Raw genomic sequence first — 19,075 nt, forward strand, 5'->3', positions numbered from 1 at the left:
GGCATTCTCTTCTTCAGGCACAAAAAAAACATATACTTTAACTTCCTTAGTTTAGTTTAATTTTAATCTCTAATCAGTCTGGTCACCTTCTTCTGAACTTTAATACCTCAATAGCATTCTTAAAATGTGGTGCTCGGAATTAAATATGATATTTTAAATGTGTTTCTAGTGGAATTCATGTAGTCCCTTTTCAAAGCAATAATGACATTTTTGCAGATGTTTCGTTATCTGGTTATATTTCCTTGCAAGTCTGAGAACTCCTTGGTGAAAAATGCTTTATCTTATTACCACTGCATGATGAATTGAATTAAAATCATTGAAATGTGTTAACATCTTTATATAGTACCAGATCATGATTATATATTTAGCTATGATATTAGATTATTGAAGATAGTCTGCCTTTTAAATAAGGCAGTATAAAATTATCCCCACCATATTCTTATCATATTGATTGTATATACCTTTATGATATAATTGGGTATAGAATAATCTGATTCTGGATGTAAATAATATTGTTCTGTTAAGCATTCCAAAAGTAAGAGGCATGAGTAGAAAAGGTAAGTTTTCCTAGAACACTCAATACTTGCAAACCTAAGGTAGTTTTTTGATCATCGTTTTCTCTTTTCTGAACATTCCTTTAAAAACTATGTATTGAAGTTCTCCATAACATTTGGTTTTGCAGGGAAAAAAATATTATAACAGTACATTGAACAGATACCAACTTTTTAGATATGTCAAATTTTGTCCATGTTTTATTCATTGCCATTCATTGCTTTCATTCATTGTCAGTTCTAAGACCTCCTCCTTTGTGCCTAGATACTTGTGGCAAACTTCTTGTGAGTATCTGCTATACTTGTACCCGCTGGTCTTTGGAACAATAAGAAACTCTCCTGTTTGTGTCCTTTGCTCACATGGTGTTTACTGAAACGGGTCTCTTATTTTTAAGGTATCCCTATTTTTTCCTTAAGAAACTGCCCTTTTTGTACTTCCTACATCCAACAATGACGCTTCCTCCAGAACTTAGCATTTTGTTATTTTGGGGGGTTTTGGCATATTTTCTTCCCACTGACTTCTTTCTACTCAGTTTTTCATATCTCTCTCCGAGAGTATCAGTCAAGTAATCTGACAGAGGCAAAATTATCCTTTTTAGTCAACAGTGGTTCTCATGATTGGGGGAAAGCTACTATATTTGTGTGCAGGGACAAATTAGGGGATCCTATTATACCTATGAAGCTCAAGACAGTACCAACCCAATCAAGAACTATTTTATAACAAGCTGATAATTTCATTTAACTCTTCAAATGACTTTGGGAAGCTCAGTTTTTTAAGCCAATGGGGTAATGACATCTTCTTTCCTAGCAGTTTTGAGTGTTAACAAACATAAGGTGAAAAGGAATTCTTTTTCATTAATGAGGAAATGCAAAACACTACAATCACTTTGGAAGGTGGTGTGGTATGTAGTTACTTATAAAACTAAACATATTCTTGCTATATGATCCAGCAATTGCATTCGTTGGTATTTATCCAAAGAAGTTGAGAACTTATGTCCACACAAAAACCTGTACACAAATGTTTATATAACTTTATTCACAGTTGCCAAACTTGGAAGCAACCAAGATGCCCTGCAGCCTGTGAATGGGTAAACTTTGTTATATCCAGACAATAGACTTTTATTCAACCCTAAAAAGAAATGAGCTATCAAACCATGAAAACACATGGAAGAAATTTAAGCACATATTACTACGTGAAATAAGCCAATCTAAAAAGGCAACATATGATTCCAACTATATGACATTCTGGAAAAGGAAAAACTATGGAAATAATAAAAAGATCAGTGGTTATCAGGAGTTAGAGTGGGGGAAGGATACATATATGGAGCACAGAAAAATTTGGGGGCAGTGAAAATATTCCGTATGATACTATGGTGATGGCTATCTGTCCAAACCCATAGAATGTACAACACCAAGAGTGAACAGCAAGGTAAACTATGGAAGTAGGGTGATTGTGATGTAGCAATGTAGGTTCATCAATTGTACTACTCTGGTGGAGGATGTTGACAATAGGGGAGACTATGCATGTGTGTGGGTAGGGGTTATATAAGAAATCCCTGTACCTTCCACTCAATTTTGCTTTGTATCTAAAACTGCTCTAAAAAAGTCTTAATTGAAAGAAAAAAACACAATGAGACATCACTTCACATCTGCTAAAATGACTATATTTAACAGATCATTTAAAGTTTTGTGAGGCTGTAGAGAAATTAGAACCCTCGTATATTGATGATTGGGATTATTAAATGGTGGGATTATAAAATGGTGCACTCTGGCAGTTCTTCCAAGTTAAATATACAGTTGCTAGATGATTTACCTATTCAACTTCTACATGCCTAAGAGAAATAAAAACTTATGAAAACTTGTACATGAATGTTCATCGCGCCTAATAGCCAAAGGTGGAAACAACCCAAATATCCATCAATTAATGAATGGATACTTGTGTATGAATTTAAAAAAATATGTTATATCCAGACAGCAGAAATGTGTTCAGCATAAAAAGGAATGAATTACTGATAGATGTTAGAAACACAGATGCACCTTGAAAACTTTATGCTACTTAAAGAAGTCAGTGACAAAAGACTGCATAGTGAATGATTCCGTTTATATGAAAGGTTAAAATAGGAGAATCTAGAGATTGAAAGTATATTAATATTGTCTAGGGCTGGAAAGTAATGGGGAGTGACTGCTCATAGAAACGGGGTTTCCTTTGGGGATGATGAAAATGTAAAATGTGGTAACAGTGGCACAATTCTGTAAATATACTAAAATTCACTGAAATGTACACTTTAAATGAGTGGATTATATAGCATATGCATTATATTCACAGTAAAGCTATTTTTAAATTTAATTTAATTTATTTACTTATTTTTGGCTGTGTTGGGTCTTCGTTTCTGTGTGAGGGCTTTCTCTAGTTGCAGCAAGCAAGGGCCACTCTTCATTGTGGTGCACGGGCCTTTCACTATTGCGGCCTCTCTTTTTGCGGAGCACAGGCTCCAGATGCGCAGGCTCAGTAGTTGTGGAGCACGGGCCCAGTTGCTCCGCGGCATGTGGGATCTTCCCAGACCAGGGCTCGAACCCGTGTCCCCTGCATTGGCAGGCAGATTCTCAACCATTGCGCCACCAGGCAAGCCCTATTTTTAAAATTTAAAAAATAAAGAAAAACAAGGTCTGTCGAAATATTTTGTATTTGATAAATAATACATAAATGCATCATTATTTTTCCTTGCTGAAAGTAACTTTGGTGCTCGTGAAAATTTACTTTTTTAATACTATAAATAGTCCACATTAGTCTTCTATTATATCATTTCCTTGTCATATTTTTTACTCCTCTTCTTGCTACTATTAATCCTTCAGGGGAGCAGGAAATTAATTTGGTTCTCTTTAATTCATCCAAGTCCGTTACCCATAAAAGTCATTTTAATAAATCACAGAACCAAATATTTTCTTATTTTTGATTGTGTTGAGAGTTTATTTTTTGACAAAAATAACTTAAAAAAATAGTTCCAATATTAAAAATCACTATCAGTTGTAAAAAATTAACTAAATGTGAGTTACAAATTTCAAACTCTGAATGCTAGCTTAAGATATTCAGATTTTAACTAAATTAAATTCCTGTGTATTTAATAGGCAAAAAGTGCCTGGGAGATAACCATAAAGATTGTCATCGTACTTACTTAGAGTCTTTCCCAGTGATGTAGAAGAGAGGATAAGCCTCCTAGAAATTAACTATAAATTTGATAATAAATAAACATATTAAACACACCAGTAGAGACAGAAAAAAAATAATACCAAGGGTCAACATAAGCTAAATATAAAAATATATAATTATAAAAGTTAAATCAAATTACGTACTCATTTCTATAAACACCTTAGGAAATGTATGTCTGTCACTTCTTAGAGAGCTTTCGAAAGAAGGTTCACTTACGCTTTTTGCAAATATACTGTATTTAGAAGACGATGATCATCAGCCTTAGGCACTCTCAGCTTTGACTTCTGATTGTAGCAGATGAGAAAATTTATGAATGAAGTCCTATTTGTTTTCACTTGGAATAGGTTTCTTTGGATAAGCCACTATTTTCAAATCAGAGTAGCTCCACAGCAATCAGAAATTCTTTTCTATCTTCTGTCCCTTTTCCTCTGTGGGTCATATGGGTTCTATGAGTAGGCAGGGACATTCTTATTTGGTTTGGCTTGTATTTTCTTGTCTGTCAGTAAATGCATGAATCCCTGTTATATTCTCTTCCTGAGAGAAGTAAGACCAATCATGAAAGAAGGGGAAAGTGTATAAATGGACCCAGTAAATAAGAACATGTGGCAAAGTGCAAGGTAAAAGAGCAAGTGAAGTTTATTGGGTTATACATTACATCTATTTTAATGCAAGGGAAATAGACACTTTCTATTCCTGAGACAATACTTTGATTATATGAACTTTATTCTTTCTTATTAATATCAGTATAATTTATAGGAGTTGAAGTCAGCATGAATTAAAATTAGAGTGTTGAGGGTGTGTGAGTCCCTGATGTTCAGGAAAGAATGATTCATCTGAGTGTTAAAATTCATGTGACAGAAAAGATCATCACACTTTTCCATAGATATTCAAGTTACTAATCATAAATAAGGTTGTCCTTTATTAATGCCCATTCATCCAACTTGTTATTAGTGTTAACAACTGGTTGTAATTGAGAAAAATGGAACTCTAGCATTATAGAATGTAGAATGGCAAAGGTTTTTGCTTTTCCTGTTTTTTTTTTTTTTTTTTTTTTTTTGCTAAGCTCTGACATTGGCTCATTTTTAGAATGGCAAAGTTCACAAGAATGAGAACAAATAGAGAGTGAAATGATCTTTTGAAAGAAATGGTAGCTGTGTCATCCCAGAGGCAATTAAATATGATGAACAAATCACCAAAATGTACACAGTACACTTGGGATCAATCTAATCTTAGCAGGGGATTCAACAGCCTGCATTAGATGACAATAATTTGATTATTTTCTTTAAATATATAGTTGGCTCTTAAATTTATCCCCAGGTCTGTGTTAGATATTGATACTTACAAAAATTTAGTTATCAACTGAGATTGTTAAGATAGTAGGAAGTATGAATATGTGAATCTAATCTTATTTTCCTTCAAATCAATTCTTTTTATCCATATTTTGATTGGAATTGTCTTTTCCAAACATTTCTGAGTTATATTTATTTGTATTTGCAAAGACAATGTGATTTACACTTAGGTGAAAATCTTTAATTTAAAAAACACAAAATTAAATATAACTTTAAAAGTACTATATATTTCTTAAGTAGGCCTATCTTGGAAAAATAATAATAAATTTTAAAAATAATTGTGGTTTGTGCTCTGTTTTGTATTGTTTTTCATGTTGTTTAAGAGATTTGTATTTTTATCCCTATGAGTGAATCTCTGAGGGTGTTCCTGAAGCTTCAAAGCCCAAATACAGTTTTCATCAAAGACTGAAATCCAAACCTGAATGGAAAATTTCATCTTGTCAATTTCTCACATGATTTGTATTTAGTTTACTAAGGAGGTTTTAAGTGGCATATGAAATCATTGAAACAATAATTCCTGAAAAAAATGCAATATGCATTATTTGTTCTGTCCTCAATAAGTGACTTTATTTACTACAATGTTTGGGAAGTCACGTTTCCTTACAGTTTTTCTCAGTCTCTGATATCTTGGGAACAAATATAAAGCCAACCTCATAAAAATGAGGAAACTTATGTTTATATATTCAAGGAGCTTTGGAACTAGAAACTCCTTTTAGCCATGATATTGACCAATATTAAGTAAAGTGTAAAGTTTTTTCTTAGATTCTATTCAAGTGAGTTTAATTACAATCTCACAAATGGACCTTGGATGAAGTATCATTTCAAATAAGATTCTTATTAGGCTACAACAACAGAAATAGGAATATAATGTGACCCACATGTCTAGTTTTAAATTTTCTAGAAGGCACACTCAAAAAGTAACAAAAAATGGAATTATTTTTAAAATTTAAACCAATGTGTCCAAAATAGTACCATTCAATATGTAATCAATATTAAAAACTCTTGATGAAATAATTTTTATATCAAGTCTTTGGAATCTATTGAACAGCAGAGGATTAGAGTTTTAAAAAATATTTGTGTTTATTCTTTTTTTTTGCTTGTTTTGATTTTTCTTCCAGTTTTATTGAGATATAATTGACATACAGCACTGTATGAGTTTAAGGTATACAGCATAATGATTTGACTTACATACATCATGAAATGATTATCACAATAAGTTTAGTGAACATCCTTCATCTCATATAAGCTACAAAAGAAAAAGAAAAAAGGTTTTTCCCTTGTGATGAGAACTCAGGGTTTACTCTCTTAACAACTCGTATATAAAATACAGCTGCATTTAATTATATTAAGGTTGTTGTATGTTACACCCTTAGTATTTCTTTATCTTATAACTTATCTTGTACCTTTTGACTACTTTCATCAAAAATATATCCAAAAATACATAGACAGAGCTCTTTTCACTATGTCACTGATGCTGTTTATAAATTGGTCACATGACTCTGTTTTCTTTGTTAAGACAAAAAAAGTATAGAAACCATTCATGTAAGAGCAGAAAAAAATTAAAGCTCATTTCTCACTGCTGTTTCTTAACCATTTTCTTTCTTCCTTGGCATGTTTCATACATGTTATACTTCCTTCCCTGAGAAACTTTCTGGGAAATACAATGTACACTCTCTCTTTTCCTTCGATAAAAGATTAGAATGCTTTAAAAGACAAATAATTTAACTTTTTAATAATTATGGTTTCCTAATAAGGTAATTACTTTCCATGGTGATACTCTAGGGAATGGAGGCAAGGAGCTTGCCTTCCTAACAAAGACTATCAGAACCACGTTGGGATTTTTGAAAGTACATATTACCATGTGCTCCTAATATTTTAAGAACCACTTGAGGGGCAGCAGTTGTTTAGAAGTAGGCCTCATTACATTGGGACTTAGTTTGGGGCTCTATCATTAAGAAAGCATGGTAAGAAGAAGGAATTTAGATACAAATAAATCTTTTTTTGCATTTTTTTGATGGGATGGAAATACATAGTACATAGAAAATCTTATGAACACTTATTTTGTTCCTCTCTAACTATCTATCTACCCAAATCCCGTCTTCCCCCAAAGATCCTCCCTCCCCAGACTTGGAAACATCAAGAGCTGGGCTTACATAGGAGTTCACAAACCCATGATTTCTTTTCTTTTCCTTTTCTTTTTCTCCTTTTACATTCTTCTGCTCAATCTTGGTAGATCCCGGATAAGAGATGACCAATAGCTCATGTCTCCCATTCTCACCTTCTCTTTCATTTCTTCAACTTCACTTTCAGTTCTAAGCTTCCCCTCTCTTCTTCTTAAGCTGAAAATGTAATTCACTTCCACCTGGAGTCATTTCTTAAGTGGAGGGGGTCTTTCTTCAAAACTTAGGTCTAGAAAATGGGTGATATCTGACGAATGGATACTTTACAATGACATTTAATTCTCTCCTCTTACAGTACATGAAGTCATTACCCTGTGCATTATATTCTCTGAAACATTTAAGAGAATAATATCTTAATGACTAAAACGCTCTCCCTTATGGACCACACTGTTACACTGGGGTCATGTTAGGCACTCCTGTCTTAAACTTTCCCTGGCTCTGAGCTCTCCTCATCAAATTCAGGGGTCTACTTCGTTCCACTTGCATGACTATTTTCACTGCAGAGCTGAGTCAAGGGAAGGAGCCATAGCAGCACCACTCTGATCAATCAGTTCTCCTGAATGTCTTAGATGGGTACACTGTTAGCTGACTTTGTTCCTGATGGTAAATTAACCATTTTTTCCTTAGCCCAAACCATATCTAGCAACAGCAAGAATTATTCATTGCATAATTTATGTTAACACTATTCAAGTTCGCTGATGTAATTTCTGGTTTCCCAAATGTGCCCTACAACCCTGGTGGCAGGTTGTGATGGTTTTATTTAATGAAAATTCAAAGGCAGAGGTCTTTTCACTGTTTCACTAATACTCTTTATAAGTTGGCCACATGACTCTCAGGTTATCTTTGTTGTTGTTAAGACAAAAAAAGGTATAGAAACCATTCATCCAAGAGAGAAAAAATTTCTAAATCAAAGCTCATATCTCACTGCCATTATTTAAACATTTTCTCTTCTTTCTTTACTGCCATAAAGACAACATACTCCCTTCCCTGAGAAGCCTTCTGGGAAATACACTGTAAGCTTTCTCTTTTCCTGGCTTTTCTCATAAGAAACACTCACTGGGGAGCTTATCTTTTCCATACGTTCTCCTTCCACTTTTGGCCACAAAGTGGTGGTGATGGGGCAAAACCTGTGGGAACTCAATTCAGTCATTTTGCTCTCACTTTTATATACTATACCCAAAGCCAAAGGAGTTGATTTGAGAAACTTCCAGACTCCTTAATGAAGACTCCTTACACCCCTACTAAAAAGGACCTGAATGAGTTTGAAGTCCTTCTACATCTTTGGAGGGGTGTTCCTGTTATGGTTTGAATTGTGTCTTCCCAAAAATTCATGTGTTTAAGTCCTAATCCCCAATACCTCAGGAGGTGACCTTATTTGGAAAAAGAGTAGTTGAAGATGTAATTAGCTCACTTAAGATTAGGTCATACACAGCAATCCCACTACTGGGCATATACCCTGAGAAAACCAAAATTCAAAAAGAGTCATATACCAAAATGTTCATTGCAACTCTATTTACAATAGCCTGGAGATGGAAACAACCTAAGCGTCCATCATCGGATGAATGGATAAAGAAGATGTGGCACATATATACAATGGAATATTACTCAGCTATAAAAAGAAACGAAATTGAGCTATTTGTAATGAGGTGGATAGACCTAGAGTCTGTCATACAGAGTGGAGTAAGTCAGAAAGAGAAAGACAAATACCGTATGCTAACACATATATATGGAATTTAAGGGAAAAAAATGTCATGAAGAACCTATGGGTAAGACAAGAATAAAGACACAGACCTACTAGAGAATGGACTTGAGGATATGGGGAGGGGGAAGGGTAAGCTGTGACAAAGCGAGAGAGAGTCATGGACATATATACACTACCAAACGTAAAATAGATAGCTAGTGGGAAGCAGCCACATAGCACAGGGAGATCAGCTCAGGTGCTTTGTGACTGCCTGGAGGAGTGGGATAGGGAGGGTGGGAGGGAGGGAGACACAAGAGGGAAGAGATATGGGGACATATGTATATGTATAACTGATTCACTTTGTTATAAAGCAGAAACTAACACACCACTGTAAAGCAATTATACTCCAATAAAGATGTTAAAAAATAAAAGATTAGGTCATACAGGAGTAGGATATTTGCTTCAGATGTTAATTGTTTTTTAAAGAAATGAAATGTTACAGATACAAATAAAACCTTGTCACCATCGATTCTTTTCTCTTTTCCTCTTGAAAAGTAACCATAATCTTAAAGTCACTGTGTGCCGTTTAGTTTTATTTTTTAAATTAATGTAACAATCATCAAATCAATATTTATTGTTTTACTGTGTACCAGAAATTGTTCCAAGTATTTTACATCATGATGTCAATTCATTAAACTAGCAACTGTGGTATTCTCATCTTACCTATGAGGGAACAATGGTCTTAAGGAATAAGCAGCCATCTGAAGTCACACAGCCAGTAAGAGGTGTGTGACTGGAATTTGAACAGTCTGGCATGTTGGCTCCAGAGATCATACATTTAAATGTTCCCTTACATAGTACATAGTATGCACCTGTAAACCAATCATGGTACTATCTTAAGTTTTAGATGCTTATATAAATGGTAACATCCTGCAAACATTCTCATCAACCTGCTTTTCACTTAACATTAATTTGGAGATTTATCCATATTTATACAAATGGCTCTATTTTAGCTATTTCTTAACATGGCCATCAATGTTTCTGAGTGCTGTAGATTTCTACACCCTGGAAAAATGTCCCATGTGGTTTAGATTGGGTGAGTAAAGTGAAAATATGAAAAAAGAGATCTTGTAGGACATCAGATTCATTCTCAGACGGAACAGTAGGAGGTGGTACACATAAAATATGAGGATGTGGACATTATTCTATTAAAACTGACCAAATCTACATACACATCTCTTAGAAAGTCTTTGCATATTCTCAGGTACATGAAAAATATATTGAAGAACACTGCTATAGATGATCAGTAAGGTTCGGTATGGTCCAGCAAAGTTGCTAGCAATAATCTATATATAAAACTTTAATCAGATGCATAAAGTTATTTACAGTAATGGCTTGTTATGAAGAATATTGTATGTAGTACTCTTGAATTTGGATTTAATTATCTGGCCAATGAATATGCAAACTCAATTTATTGTTTCTGTTTTCTTCCATTCGTTTTGCTTCATTATTTATCAATCAATATCAATTTAGAAATATATGCAAAATCATATTTTATATAGACGATGCTTTTGGAGAGAAAAGAAAGCAGATGAAACAGAACCACTTAGAAGATTAGTATAGTCACTCAGGCAAAGAAAGATTAGACATGTACATATGGACAGTGGGGTTTGAAACTGGAAGATTTGAAAAATGTTTAAAAATAAAAATCAACAAGGGAGAGTGACAAATTGTTTATGAAGAGAGTGCAGGAAGGAGTCATTAATAACTCTTAACCTTGCCAAAGAAATGTATCTGTGAGTCAGAGTTAATAATGCTTTAATGATGAATTGTGGGAGTTTCAAAGAGAGAGAGATTAGTGGAAGATTCATTGTAATGAAATTGACTTTTAAGATGGATAAGTATATTTTTTGTACTTATGAATATTGTTGATCCTATTTTCCTCATCAACAGGAATCATGTATTATTTCTTATGACAAATGGTATCTGTTGTATGGAGCTTAGAAAATATGGAAAAATACAGAGAAGGAAACAAAAAATACCAGTATGCCTTAGAGATAACCTGCGATGCATGTGTATGGCTGTATAAGACATTAAAATCATACTGTGAACATATTATTTTAATGTTTAATATTATAAACAATATTATTTTAATTATAAACAAGTATTATTTAATGTTATAAACAATAATAGTTATATTTTATTATTATAAACATATTATTTTAATATGGTTGATAACCCAATTATTTGCCAATCTTCAATTACTGCACATATACAGAATTGAAATTTTGATTTGCTTTAACAAATGGTGCCAAAATGAAGAGTAAATAGCATTTTATACACACACACACACACACACACACACACAAACACACAAAACGAGTTATAGTAGAATCAGAGAAAAAGCATAAGAAAGGCACAGAGAAATAATAAATATTTAAAGCATGTTAAACAGTATAATTTCCCTTGAGCACAGAGATTTTGAAAGCTAAGAGAAGTTAAGACTGGAAAGAAAAGCTGACATACTATCATGATGACAGATGATGGAATTTGTTCCTCACTTGGTTATAAATATGAAACCAATGTAGTTGCTAAAATATAACTGGGTAAAATGAGCATTTACCTTGGAGGATTATATAAAGTGAATAAGAGTGGATAAAGGCTGAAAAAAATGAGGCCAGTTAGAACACTGAATAATCAAGGAAATAGGCATGAGAGCTTGAACTAGAATGTTATTTTTAAAAGAAGAGAGAAAAAACGGGAAGTGATTAGCATAAGTGAGAGAAAATAATAATGGTTGGATAGATATAAGCAAGAAAGGAATGTGAGGAATCAATGTTTCAAGCCTGGGAAACTTGGTGAATTTTGCTAAGTTTCTGGAGACAAATTGTATTTAATGGGATAAGATGAAGTGTTCAGTTTGGGTTGCAATTTTCTGCTGCCTATCAGCATACAATAGATAAACCCTAAAGCTGAAGGACATGTGCTTCTGAAGCACAGAAGCATCATTAAAGATAGAAATAGAGACTCATTTAAAAGGAGGGAATGATAAAATTTTAAAAAAGGGGGGAAATAGACGATTTTAAATTGTTAGGTGTATAGAGAAAAGAGAATATGATCTATGCTAAAACTTAATACATTAAATGTAGGGCGTGAGTAAAGAGAGTTAATCATGGTATAAGGAATACTCAGAGATAAGTGACTTAAATGGTTCTTATATTTTAAGACAAAGTGGTTGGTCAACTATCACAAATACTGTGAGGAAGTTTTGGAGGAGGAAGGATGGTTGGCCGTTATATTCATGGTATATTTTACATTCAGCAAGACTTTCTTGATCAAATCATATGGAGGTGACAGTGAATCAGTGAAGGACTGACACTCAGGTGATCCTCATGAGATTCTTTATCAGAGACACAAGCATATACCAAACTTAGATCCATTTGGGGAACAGTTACTCCACCTGAAGAAGTTAGGGTATTTCCATTTCAAGCCCTTTATTAGTGTTCCATGTTTTGGAGTTTTCTAGAAGAAAACCAATTATAAAAACCAATTGTTGGGCTTCCCTGGTGGCGCAGTGGTTGAGAGTCCGCCTGCTGATGCAGGGGACACAGGTTCGTGTCCCGGTCCGGGAAGATCCCACATGCCGCAGAGCGGCTAGGTCCGTGAGCCACAGCCGCTGAGCCTGCGAGTCTGGAGCCTGTGCTCCTCAACGGCAGAGGACACAACAGTGAGAGGCCCGCGTACCGAAAAAAAAAAAAAAAAAAACGATTGTAAATGTTAAGATGCTTTTAGAATGGGCATCTGAAAATAAAATGTAGTTTGGAAAGACTGTCAAATCAATGTAGCTAAATTTGCTTGGCACTGTAAGCTCTGCGCTGTTGCTTTATTTCAAGTTAAAAATTATTCTTAAAAAATTCTAAATACCAAGTTTAGTAGAATTACTCTAATTATTTGAAAGTTTTAGGCTTTATTTATAATACTTTAATATTATATTTAATTTAAATTTTTGAAGTACATATTAATCATTAGGAAAGTACTGAAGAACACATTAATTTAAAAAAATATTCCAACTTACTATGAACTTGTAATTCGTTATTAGCTCTAAGTCTCCATTATTAACTTATGAGTTTGAATACTGTGAAATCAACGTCACTAACATGGGAGATATTTAGGATGAATGGTTGAATTTTTCTAGATCATAGATCTAGATGAAAATACAGTAGATTAAAATACAGTGTTAGTAATTAGGAAACTATATTATTTAACAGATAGGGTCACAATATAATATTAAATGTACCTTTACAGTACAACCACTCTAGAAATGGTTTGGCAGATTCTTATAAAGTGAAACCGACACTTACTATAACACCCAGCAATCTAATTTTAAATATTTAACCAAGAAATGAAACTTTACGTTCAAACAAAATCTTTCCATAAATTTCAGAGTAGCTTGATTCATTATCATCAAAACCTGGAAAAGTCCTTTAATGGGTAAATAAATAAACTGTGATAAATCCATGCAATGAAATACTTATTCAGCAATGAAAAGGAGCAAACTGTTGAAACGTGCAACAGCATGAATGAATCTCCAGTACATTATGCTAAGTGAAAAGGCCAGATTCAAAAGGCTACAGCCAACATGGTTCCAATTATATGACATTCTTGAAAATGAAAAAAACTGTAGGAAGAGAAAATATATAAAAACAGATGAGTGATTATTAGGAGTTAGAGGTGGGTGTAGGTGTTAAAACACCAAGAGGCAGAGTGTAATATTTTGGAGAGGTAGAACAGTTGTGTATCTTAACTGTGGTGATGCTACACTTTTGAATACATTTTTCAAAACTCAGAAAGCTGTACATCAAAAGGAATGTTTTACTGTATGTAAATTAGACTTAAAAAACTATTTTTCTCTTAAATTAGCCCATCAATTGCTAAAAATTTTCTTTAAGAAAAAAAATACTACACTTAAAATATCTACACCGGTGTCTGACTTACTTCATTCAGTATGACAATCTCAGGGTCCATCCACGTCATTGCAAATGGCATTATTTCATTCTTTGTTATGGCTGAGTGATATCCCATTGTATATATGTACTACATTTTCTTTATCCATTCATCTATCAATGGACATTTAGGTTGCTTCCATGTCCTGGCTATTGTAAATAGTGCTGCAATGAACATTGGGTTACATGTGTCTTTTTGAGTGAAGTAAGTCAGACAGAGAAAGACAAATATATGATATCGTTTATATGTGGAATCTAAAAAAAAATGGTACAAATGAATTGATTTACAAAACAGAAATAAGTCACAGATGTAGAAAACAAACTTATGGTTACCAAGGGAGGAGGCAGGGGAGAGATAAATTGGGAGTTTGGGATTGACATATACACACTACTATATATAAAATAGATAACTGATAAGAACCTACTGTATAGCACAGGGAACACTACTCAATACTATGTAATGACCTATATGGAAAAGAATCTAAAAAAGAGTGGATATATGTATATGTATAACTGATTGACTTTGCTGTACAGCAGAAACTAACACAACATTGTAAATCAACTATACTCCAATAAAAATTAATTTAAAAAATGATGACTTAAAAAAAAATCTACATGATGTATCATAAGGTATATGTTTAAATGCCTCTATTTTAACAAGCTCGATTTAATGTTAGCAGATATGTAAAGATTTTAATACTAGTAAATACAAATTTGTGGTCATTATATCAAAGGTAGTAATTATTGTTTAAGAAACCATGATGTGACACAGCAGGAAGTAGAATATTTACAGTTAGAAGGAAATGAATTTACATCCCAGTTCTGACGCATAGTTGCTATATGTCATCAAAAGAACTACGCTGCCTTTCTGGGACTCAGTTTCCTTGGAAATGGGGTTAAAGTACTCACGTGCTTTATTTATTATAATAATTAAATGAGATAGTGCTATCCAAGACCCTCAATAAATTTTTTTTGCTAAAAATCATTTCCTCCCTTTTCTTGAAAATTATTTTCTGAAGAAATTTTTAAATCCCATGGGGTTGTAATTTATTGGCAATTTTTACATATGTTTTCAAAAAAGGCCTGGAAATATGGGCTAACATATAATATTTATGCCAAAAAGTCACTTGCAGCACACAGTTTGCTCAAATATAATTTAAGTTTCAGTAATAGAAACCTAAATATATTCTTTAAATGACTATACACAATCATAAACAGATTTCTGATCTCAAAAAAATATTTTTCTGAAGCTACGTTTTTTTTATTTTCAGTTATTTATTAAAAGGAAAAGGTCCACTAAATTTGATTAAAGGTCTGCATTATTGTAAATGGAAATATATATTTTCTACAGGAAAATACAATTATTTTATGTAATACTTATAGCACTGAATTCAGGGAGTGTGAAATATTTCAAAGGAGGAGAGAAATGGTAGGAGATAAAGTCAAGGAGTTATAAGAAAGAAAGGCTCAAAACATGGTAGACATTGGTGGAAAGGCTCAGAACATGGTAGACATTGGTGGCCGTTTTAAGCCATTTGTCTTTATCTCTTTGAGACCCTGGAAGCCAGTGTATTAGAGACATTTCAACAAGTGAAAGACACTATTTATTTATTATCACACCAGCTGTCTTGTTACAAGTAGATTGTAGGGGAAGAAGGACAAAAATCAGAAAGGCCAATTAGGAGACTGTTATTATAATTCAGGTGAGAGAAGGTGGTGTCTTGACCAGGAAGGTGTACAAGATTAACCAGTTACTGAGGGGAAATTACATGGACTCAATAGGGAAAAGTTTTGTAGTACTTGATATGGGAGAAAATGTAGGGGAAATGAAGAGAATAGAGAAATATAAGGGATATAAAAATAGGAGTCATGAAAATACTAGATGTTTGCACGTAGATAAGTAACAAAAAGGAAAAATAAGACAAGGGATACTAAGACATATTATGCTCTAAAGGAGAACTAAAAATATGCAGAATGAGTTTCACAGTGAATGTCACTTCAGGAAATCTGCTTACCATAATTAAAACTGATGGACTCTCTTGTGCACAGACATGGCTTCAATCAGGTCCAGCTATCAGAGTGGCATGACTCCCAGTGTTGCCAGATTCATGGGCCATTAGGACCAACCCAAAATGGCTTTGAGGATTATTCTGAGAATATAGAAAGTTGCCAGAAAACAGTAGCAAAGTATGATTTTCCCTGAAGATTTCCAGAGTGAGTTTTGCAAAAACTTTTGAATTGCTGTAAAAATATACTGAACAATGTTCTGTTCTGTTTCTGGTTTGAACCCCTTGAGACCTATAGGAATCATTAACAAGGAAAATCAGTCGAGCTTGAAGAAACAATGTACATGGATCCTACTGGTAAAACTGGAACTTGGGAAACTTTGAAACACATAACTGGGAAGGATAGTTGGCTGATGGTGTGGTAGTTATCCCAGTGCTGCAAAGAACTCTTTATTATGAATGTATCGTTCTGGTGAAACAGTTCTGACCGCCAATGGGAAGCTACAGCCTAGAATTCCCGACAGGTCTCACAGTCAGTAATGAAAGCCCAGAAGCAGCTGCTCTTTGGGAGCTTGAGGAAGAAACTGGCAATGAAGGTGACGTTACTGAATGTTCTTTAGCTGTAAGTATGGATCCAAGTTTGTCAGCAGTACCACATACATTGTGGCAATAACTGTTAACGGAGATGATGCTGAAAATGTAAAACCTAAGCCAAAGCCAAAGGATAGAGAATTTGTGGAAGTAATTTTTTGCTAAAGAATGATCTCTTGAAGAGATTTGATGCTAAAGTGACTGAAGAACATCTGACGGTGGATGTCAGTCTTTTCTTATGCTCTCGCGCTGAAGCTGTTTGAAGTTCCCTTCCTGTAATTTTAGGTGCAAAGAGCAATGGCCATGTTTTTGTAAATGAGACCATCGGGGTCTCCTTTACTAAGACTTTGTATTCAGCTTAGTTTAATGTCGATTTGAAATTAACTTTTCCATACAATATAAGCAACACAGAATGAAAAAAAAGAAAAAAAATCCTCAAGTGGGATGGTAGCTGAAACAATGACAGAACATAAATATTAGTCTCTGAGAAGAAACCAAAAAGATGAGATCATATTCGAGAAATTATTTGTTGAATCTGGCTCAATGCTAAGCTAGCAGTGAGAACACAGCAGGAATGAGAAGGACGTTGGATGCTAGTAGACAAGGAGGTATATGCTTCTGAAGTGAAAAGGAAGCCAATGGGAATGACAGACACCTGAGTCATTCTAGGATTTTTGCATAAAATAAAGTTGATGAGGGACAGGAACAGGGCTGTACCTTCAGCTTGGGTGTAGGAAAGATACCCAGAAACCCAGTCATAAGCAGAGAGATATTCTACAGGATGGGAGAATGGAAGAAGTCACTGGTATCTTCTGGAGTTATACAAGAGTAAACACATATTCCAAACATTGTCTTATGTATGGATGCTCTCAAAGCAGTGATTGTCCTTGCTATAAGCAATGATCTAAGAAAACATTTACCTATAACAGGAAGCCTTGAAGACAATTTAGACTTTTGAGAAAGACACCCTAATTCATAGAGCACTACTTGTGAATGACATCTGGGATTGCCTCTTAGACTTGAAACCATTTTCTATTAATGTGTTTATCCAACACAATATACCAACTTATCAGCCTTAGGTAATTATTGACCATCAGACTACATTTTTGAACAATTAAATCTCACCTTCTAGGTGCATTTGAACTTTATGTAGTTAATGATTCCTAAAATTGACTGTAAAGCCAGATCAATTTCCTACTGTTTTGAATTCCTAATGTCATATTCAGGTTCCTGCAGGGAGATTGAAATCAGTCAGGATTTCCTAGGCAACAATCTGAAAATAGTTGAAAAGGAGGGCCTTTTTAATATTCTTTAATGTGCTTTACCACACGTAGTGCCAACACCAGTTTGCACCTAAGACTACTTACCCGTGTTCATTTTCCCTGCCGCAACATTTACAACTCCAGTAGGCCTCTTATTTTTTCCAAGGAAGAAGCAGAATTAGCCTCGGGATGATTTCACTTTCTGTGGACACTGGGCCAGGATAATGAACAACATAGAAAGAATAAAACTCCATAGAATCAAATGTTTTCTGTTTGCAGGGTAAACGGGGTTCAATTAAAATTTAATTGAAGTAGATGTTTTGTCTAGCCAAACTCAAATGGACTTTTGGATCAGAAGCAAAATAAGGAATTTCTAGATTCCAGTCTCCCCTCACACACATTTGAAGTACCACTTCCATACAAAATAAATATTTTGTGTTCTAATTCACCTATTTAAGTCTGTGGCCTATTAATAGAGATTTCTGTAATATAAAGAGATTAATGATTTTACTTGGGTAAGCAGATTATAAAAAACAATACTAACTATATGAAATACACTTGAAATAAATTGCCCCTTTTGACATGATTTGAGTACAGCACTAAAAGGATACAGGATCAGACATATCAAGAGTAGCTTTGCATATAAACCAAGTAATTACTACTTAATAAATTAAGTATATTCTAATTGCAAAATTCATAACATTACATTACGTTTTTAAGTATGTGGCTGTCCTTTACTGTGACATTACTTTGAAGGTAGTATTTCACTGAATCTATGATTCACGACTAATTTATATGCCACTAAGAGCAAGACATTATGATTTTTAATATGACACAATTATTTCTTTTTTCCCTTCTCCAATTTTTTGCAATAGTTTGAGAAGGATAGGTATTAACTCTTCTTTATGTGCTTGGTACAATTCCCCTGTGAAGCCATCCAGTCCTTGACTTCTGTTTGTTGGTACCTTTTGATTTATTGATTTGACCTATAACTATATCTACTTGTTTAAAACTGATAGTCATTTAAGTTCAAACACATTCTGTAAGCTCTACACATTTTTACTTTTCCCTCATATTTTGTGTTTGTGATGTCATATTTTACATCTTCATGTCTATCACTTTATTTATTTTAGTTATAGTTGATCTTACAATCTTTGTCTTCTAACCTTTATACAAGATAATTTAAATGGTTAATTCACAGCATTTACTATATATTTGCCTTTACCTGTAGGATTTTTCCTTCC

General features: G+C 33.8%; 1 pseudogene across 1 annotated transcript; it reads left to right on the top strand.

The window, feature by feature from the left end:
* The first annotated feature begins 544 nt into the window (after positions 1-544).
* Positions 545-16,848, top strand: LOC309966632 (ADP-sugar pyrophosphatase-like; annotated as a pseudogene). Its single transcript has 2 exons — positions 545-557; positions 16,291-16,848. The product of its transcript is annotated as an ADP-sugar pyrophosphatase-like (transcript).
* The last annotated feature ends 2,227 nt before the right edge of the window (positions 16,849-19,075 follow it).

This window comes from Leucopleurus acutus (genome assembly GCF_964270905.1).
Source record: "Leucopleurus acutus genome assembly, chromosome: 9".
NCBI classification, from domain to species: Eukaryota; Metazoa; Chordata; class Mammalia; order Artiodactyla; family Delphinidae; genus Leucopleurus; species Leucopleurus acutus.